Here is a 7,237-nt window from a genome sequence, read left to right as displayed (position 1 = left end):
CACACACACACACACACATGCATGTGCACAAACACAAACACACACACACACACGTCCATGCTTGCGAGTAGATATTTGCATATTGTTCAGTCGTGCAGCGGAGGAGGAGGTGTTCTTGTTAGGGAAGGGCCGATTTGAGGCGCACAATACTTGGTGCCTTTATAAGTGGCTGTGTAAACAAAATGTATTCACATTGAAGGTCACTTAATAATGCCATATTAATATTTCATGGTGGCCTATTAACTGCTGTACAGAATCTAAGAGAGAAATCCCTCGCTCGGCATTCCACTGATGTCAGCATCACACCGTCTGAATCATTCCTCTCAGTTCAAAGTGATGTTATCTGTTGGAATATATGAAAGAGTACACTCAGCATGCTTCTGAGGACATCATGATTGCATAGCATGTTACTCAACAGGCGAGTATAAAGATGATGATCAATAATTCATCTCAATAGAACAATAAGTTGAAGAGCTTGGCTGGGCAACACTGTGATGCCAATACAACGCATGTGTTATGCTGATATTGTGTTGTTATGTTATAGTATATTATGCAAAGTTAAACGCTATTAAGAGCGTCCTTAGCATATGCTTTCACATATTTTCGATGCCAACAGAACATATGTGTTATGCTATGATATTGTGTTGTTATGTTATGGTATATTATGCAAAGTTAGGCGCTATTAGAGTGACCTTAGCATATGCTTTCACATATATCTGATGCCAATACAACGTTTGTTTTATGCTATGATATGGTGTTGTTATATTATGGTATATTACGGTAAGTTAAGCATTATTAGAGTGTCCTTAACATGTGCTTTCACATATTTTTGATGCTAATACAACATATGTGTTGTGCAATGATGTTGTGTTTTGATATTATGGTAAGTTAAGCGTTATGAGATCATTCATGCTTAATCATTGTCCTTTCACACGCCTGATCAGGTGTTCCCGGCAGCTCAGAACAAGAGGGCATGTTTAAAAAAAGCCCTCTTTAGCCGTAAGTACATGTGTCACACTGAGAGTCTCACGCTTTGTAACAATTACGCTTCCTTCTCTCTCGTCTCTCTCTTTATCACTCTTTGTCTCTCTCTCTCCCCCGCTCTTTGTCTCTCTCTTTGTCTCTCCCTCTGTCTCTCTCCTTCCCTCTCTTGCCGTCTCTCTCTCTCTCTCTCTCTCTGTCTCTCCCTCTCTCTCTATCACTCCACTCCCATATTCTGTCTTATCTGGAGCCTGGCTGTACTGACAGATGTGCAGAGCTCTGCCTGCTCACTGGACTTGTTTCAGTGCCAACACCTCAACCATCCACCCACACACCCCTCCCTCCCCTACCCAGCCCTCTCCTCCTCTCTCTCCATCACGACCCACCCCACACCCTCACCGGCACCAAGGGTGTTTTCAGCAGAGCCAAGAATGTCAAAAGAATAACAAAAACTTATCGTCGGAAACTTCCGTACAGAAAACTAAAAGGAAAACAGAAATGCGTGTCTAACGGCGAATGCGGTCTGGTAGCTTTGAGCGGTGAAGTAACGAACACTGACAGCTGTACGTTGACGGTTTCTCTCAGCTGGTAAGGAGTTCACGCTCAATTCCTAACCACCTCTAGGGGCCCCTTAGTCTATGCCCTTCCATATGATGTGCTCGTGACTTAAGGGGCCCTATACAAGGGCATTGCATTCATTTCTCAAGGAGTGGTTATATCATTCAATATATTCTATGCGGTAAGGTTATGCATCACTCAGTGCTTCGTATGGTGTATCTGGTTACATCATGTAGAAGGTTCTGTATGGAATCTTACACTCGATCGATATTATCGAGGTGGTGGGTAATGAATACGCAGGCAGACGGATTGATGTACAGGTTTTGCTTTTTTATTCATTTCTTACCTAAAAAAGAAAATGTTCTATCACAAGTCACACTGAAATGTATTGCTTAAGAAAAAAATATATTCATATATTTTTTCTTTTTTTTTGTTGTTTTGTTTTCGGAAACTGATTGTTTCCTTTATATTCCACCAAAAAAAAAAAGAAAACGTTAGGACATACGCATCAGTTACTGCTTTGTCCTATAACCACCATCTTCCCCACTTTTTAAAAAAATGCACAAAGAAATACATAATTCACAGTTACCATTTTGGTTTCATAAATTAATACAGTCACACATGTGCTACACCGGTCTAGAGCTAGAACATTGTAAATTGTATCTTGAATCCTGTTATTATTTTTCAATGGTTGGCTACAAGAAAGAACAGGCAACTGAAATGATGTCGTCAGAATTTCACCAACACACCGTTCCCCCACCCCCCCTCCTCCTCGCAAGGCCCCCGTACCCCAACCCCGCTTGTTTAAATACCAATATCCCATAATATTTTTTTTGTTTGTTTCATATTTTTCGAAATTCACACAGAAGTGAGGCACACACAGAGTATAGTTCATACATTTACAAAAACAAAAAACGAAAAAATAAAATAAATACAATTTGGGTGAGGCAGAGGGTAAAATTGTCCTTAGTATCCATGGAAACGTGAAGTGCATGTAGTCGGAGGTCCGCAAAGGGACCCTGCGTTCAGAATCCGAGCGGTTGGTTGCCATGTTTAAGTACTGTGGTCCAAACCCAGTGTACCTATGGCTCCTGGTTGGCAGGGCGCCGTCACAGGGGTGAACACAGGAAAGGGGCCATGAGGCATATTCAGACGACATAGACGGACGAACATGGCAACACAATGAAAAGGAAGAGGAGACAGGCCATACTCAGAGACACCCCGTATGAAGTCTACAAAGCTACGGTTGAAGTCGATGTCGTTTTTTTTTTCTTTTACTCCAAAAAAAGCCTTGCCTCCTGAAATCAACCAATGACGCATCTGCCACTCAGACCGTCTCAGTTATCCAATCAAGTGGCACCCGGTTTGTTTGTGTGTTTTTTTCTCGGTTCAAATTGGCCGCGGCGAGGGCAACATTTTAAGGCACAGAAGCCTTGACATAATAGAGACTCCACCAGCTGAAAGCACGAAACAAGAGTTGCCCGGCGTCTCGGTGACAGCGTGTTTATGACGACAACAAGTCGGACAGTGAGATACAGAGTTGAAACAAACAGAAGACCGTCCCACACCCCATGCTCCCTCAAGCGTCTTGTTGAGGGGGTTCTCTTCTTTTTGTGAAAGTTAAGGCCACTTAAAAAAAAAATATGTCCACCAAAAAAGGTAATCTCTCATCGCAGTCTCTGGGAGTGCAATTTGTGGTAAGGTGGTTGACCGGAACCGACAGACACACAGACGGGTGTAAGGGCGTGGGGGGACTGGCTATAGCTGTGGGGGTACAGTGTGAAAGAACTGCATAATATGTGTCCACCGATTCCGGGGGTAACGTCCGCACAAGCTGTAGATGTTACTGGGGGAAGCTAGGAGCAGAACGGGTGTGGCTGTGGTACGCGCACCACCGGTTGTACACGGTGTAAAGAGTTTGAGACCCACTGATGAAGGGCACCTGGGTACTTGAGGATCATTAGGGAGCGGGGCGGGGGACAGCGTTGGAGCGTGTTGAGCCAAATCTACTTGCTCTTTGTTCATCATCATCATCATCATCATCGTCATCATCGTCATCGTCTTCATCGTTGTCGTCCGCACAGAGAGCAGGAATGTTCCGCGCTGAACGAGACCCACGCAGCCAGTCCTACTTGATCCGTTTTGGTTTGGCATTTTGCAAAATACTTTAGCAAGACACTACTGCTTCTAAACAAACAATTAGAAAATACAAAAACCTCCCCGGAAAACAGAACCATGTTGTTCATTCAGGTTTTGTTTGCCTTTCTTTTTTCTCTTTTTTTTTTTCCATCGTCCCAAACTCATGCTTCGTATTTTTTTGTCCTCACCAGCGATAGAAAAAAGATCGGTATAATTTCACAATTTTGCATGCAGAAAAAACATCCTTTCGACTTCCGCTCGTCTGTCAAGTTTCTTTTTTAACCTCCTCCTCGTGCGTAGCAGCAACACGTGTGCGTGAAAGTCCTGATATGTAGGTGGATGTCTTCGTGGAGGCACTATATAACGATACTGGATTACTGATCAGAAGGAGCAAAGGAATCACACTGGACTGGTTATGAGTCTCTTGTAATCCAATGTATTGATACAACGGACCAAAACCTCTCTGGTGAACAGGTGGATGCATGGGTGGGCTTACAGTATGCGTGTGTGTTCTGTGGTGATCTATCCGTGCACTGCACTTAACCTGCCCATGTGAACGTCGGGAAACAACTTTGATAAACGTCGACGTAACCGGGGGGGGGGGGGGGGAGGGACATTTGGATATCTAAACCGAGTGCAACCGTAGTGACACACACACACACACACACACACACACACACACAAACACACGTACACCCGTACACAGTTCCCGGTGACCGCCTGCCGGTGATCACGTTATTATACAAAAAAGGTTAATGCTGAGCCTAAGGACCGCGACGGAGCCCGTAAGACACGAGGGAGACACGACTTATCCTCACCAGATGTTTTCTTTGTGGCTACATGACCCAAACATATGAATGAGTGAGCGAGAGACTGATCGAGGGACGATGTGACGCCAGAGTCAGGAGCCGACGACCTCCTGACCCCCGAAGCCAACGAGGGCTGATGCTGCTTTTTTTGAAAACAGCCAATAGGAAGAGAAAATAAAAATAGATTTATTTCCATATACATTTAAAAAAATGTTAAATCCTCTAAAGCACTATTCATGTTTATTCATTGCGTTGAATCGTCTATCCTTCCTATCGATTACCCCGACGTCACCGAGGTGAATATCAATCGCCTCCCAGCGCTCAGCCGCCCGCGCCTCCCCAATTCCCAGTCCTTGCACACTTCAATCGACCAGCTGTTACAAATGATAAAAATGTGCAAATCAACAACTACCTTGAACTGTTATATGAAAACCTGAATGCTTTTGTGAACAATGCTACATATTCGTTGTTTTTAAAAAAAGAATTAGAATCATAGGTTTAAAAATGGAAATAAAATCATTAACACCCACCCCCTCCCTCGCCTCTTTCTTTAAAACTCTGGACTCTTGTTATCGATTTTTTTCTGATTGATAAGAATGCCTGTTGCAATAGTCTGTCAGTCGGGCAGCCTGACCATCGGCCAATCAGGAGTGAGGAGAGGAGATGAGCATCCCTGGTGAGAGCTCATCGTTCAATAGCTGTTCAGAGTCTGCTTCAGAAAAAACACCAACCGATCCACGGGTAAAAAAAAAACATTGAAAAAAAAAAGAAAACAAGCTAACACCATCACCGCCACCCGTTTAGTTCTACACCTTCCACCTCCCGCAAGGTTCCTCTTGGTACAGGCCGGTATATCATCTGTAGTCTCTGTTTATGTATATCTGGAGTCTCGCTTAAGTTCAGGCATTTCCTTTTCCAAACACAAGCGTCAGAAGAGAGTTGAGTTTTGTTGTGTTTTGTTGTGTTGTTGTTTTCACAGGGTCGGAGGGTGGGGACATGGGGGGGGGGGGGGGGGGGGGAGACAGGTATCTTCGGAGCGGCCCTCTTTTCATTTCCTCTTTGAGAATTCCACGGCTTCAGCACGGGGGGGGGTCCCCCTCACGCACACCTCCGACGGAAAAAACTCCAGATCGACCAAACTTAAAACCCCCCCCTTTCAAGTCAAAACACTCCGTCGCCCGTCCTCCTCCCCCTCCTCCTCCTCCTCCTCCTCCTCCTCCTCCTCCCCCTCCTCCTCCTCCTCCTCCCCCTGTGGTGTGGTGTTGGATGGTTTGGGGGGGGGGGGGGGGGGGGGGGGGGGGGGGGGGGGGGGGGAAGGCCCGAAGGCCCGCCTCCATGACGACTCAGGCCATGACGAACTCGGGCTTCATGTCGGCCTTGACGTCGGGCTTCCACACCGAGTCCAGCTCCATGTCCAGCTCCATGGAGCCCTCGCTGGACAGGCTGCTGCTGCTGCTGCTGCGGCCCGGGGGCCCGGCGGTGGGGCAGCCACTGGTACGGCGCCCCGCCCGTCCCGCCTCGCCTTCCGGCGCTGGCGCTTCTGCTGCATCAGCAGCTGCAGGCGCTCCACCTTGCAGCGGGTGGCGCGGTTCTCCGTCTGCCGCAGGCGGTCGGCTGTAGAAGAAGAAGAAGAGAAGATGGTTTAGAGGAAAATACAGTTTTTTGTTGTCTTGATGTTTAAAGATGGTTAGAGCCATAGGGGGTGGGGGGCGGGGGATTGCATATGCCTTAAGGGGCCCACACACAGCCCAGGCTTGTGGTTCCAAAAGCATCCAACGCAGGTGAACACACCAAACAGATTTGTACCCGAACTCGTCCGAGTCTCCCGAAACGTTTCAGATGGCCAACGGTTGGGCCAGTGCATTCCAAGCTTAAAAGAGAGGGGGGTGGGAAACTATGAGAAACGAGGCACGCCTCCCGTCCTCGTCTAAATCCCCAGATGCCTCTTTGCTGCCTGCCTATGGAATACCCGCACACGACTGCAGCTCACGGGCCAAAACAAAGGCGGTGCTCCTAAGTACGTTTGGAGCTGTTGATGTGCCTATACCAGAGGCCGGTCTCCAGGGAAGCTCCTCTCCTGGCCTGCTGAACGCCCGGCCACGATGGCCGAGTCAAACCTAATTCCATTTCTGCGTCAGGTTGAGAGCACGGAAGGAAGGGAGAGCAACCACAATCTATTAGCCAGCTCCATTAGTATCTGTCTGGGAATTAAATAATTAAATAACAGGTTAGAATGTCAATAACCCAGAGAATAGAACCCATCTCTAGCTCTCCCGCACACTGCAGCACAGACACACACAAACACACGCCCTGCACCGAAACACACGCACACACACAAACACGCAGACACACACATCTTGGATCGAAACACACAGACACGCACCCACACACACACATCTTGGACCGAAACACACAGACACGCACCCACACACACACACACATACCCTCACACGTATGACCACAGACAGATTCACACATCTTGGACCAAAACCCCCCACACACACACACACACACACGTAGCCACACAAACACAAAGACACATACACACACACACAAACACACTTACACAAACTCAAGTGCATCACAATCACACACACGTGTACAAACACACACACACACACACACACACACACAGCAGCAGCCGCAGTAGCTTTTAACATGGATCAATGGCAAATTAAAAAGACCTATTGATTAAACCTTAGCTCCAGTGCAGCCATCCATCTCAGCCCCGGGACCACACTATTGGCTTT

At 46.9% G+C, this 7,237-nt stretch overlaps 1 pseudogene across 1 annotated transcript; it reads right to left on the bottom strand.

Moving 5' to 3' along the window:
* Positions 1-5,801: 5,801 nt before the first annotated feature.
* On the bottom strand, positions 5,802-6,101 carry LOC307091745 (midnolin-like; annotated as a pseudogene). Its single transcript has one exon. The product of its transcript is annotated as a midnolin-like (transcript).
* Positions 6,102-7,237: the final 1,136 nt, after the last annotated feature.

This window comes from Pollachius pollachius, assembly GCF_949987615.1.
Source record: "Pollachius pollachius genome assembly, contig: scaffold_262, whole genome shotgun sequence".
Classification (NCBI taxonomy): Eukaryota; Metazoa; Chordata; class Actinopteri; order Gadiformes; family Gadidae; genus Pollachius; species Pollachius pollachius.
The sequence above is the reverse complement of the archived record's forward strand: the minus strand, read 5'-3'. Positions and strand labels throughout refer to the sequence as shown.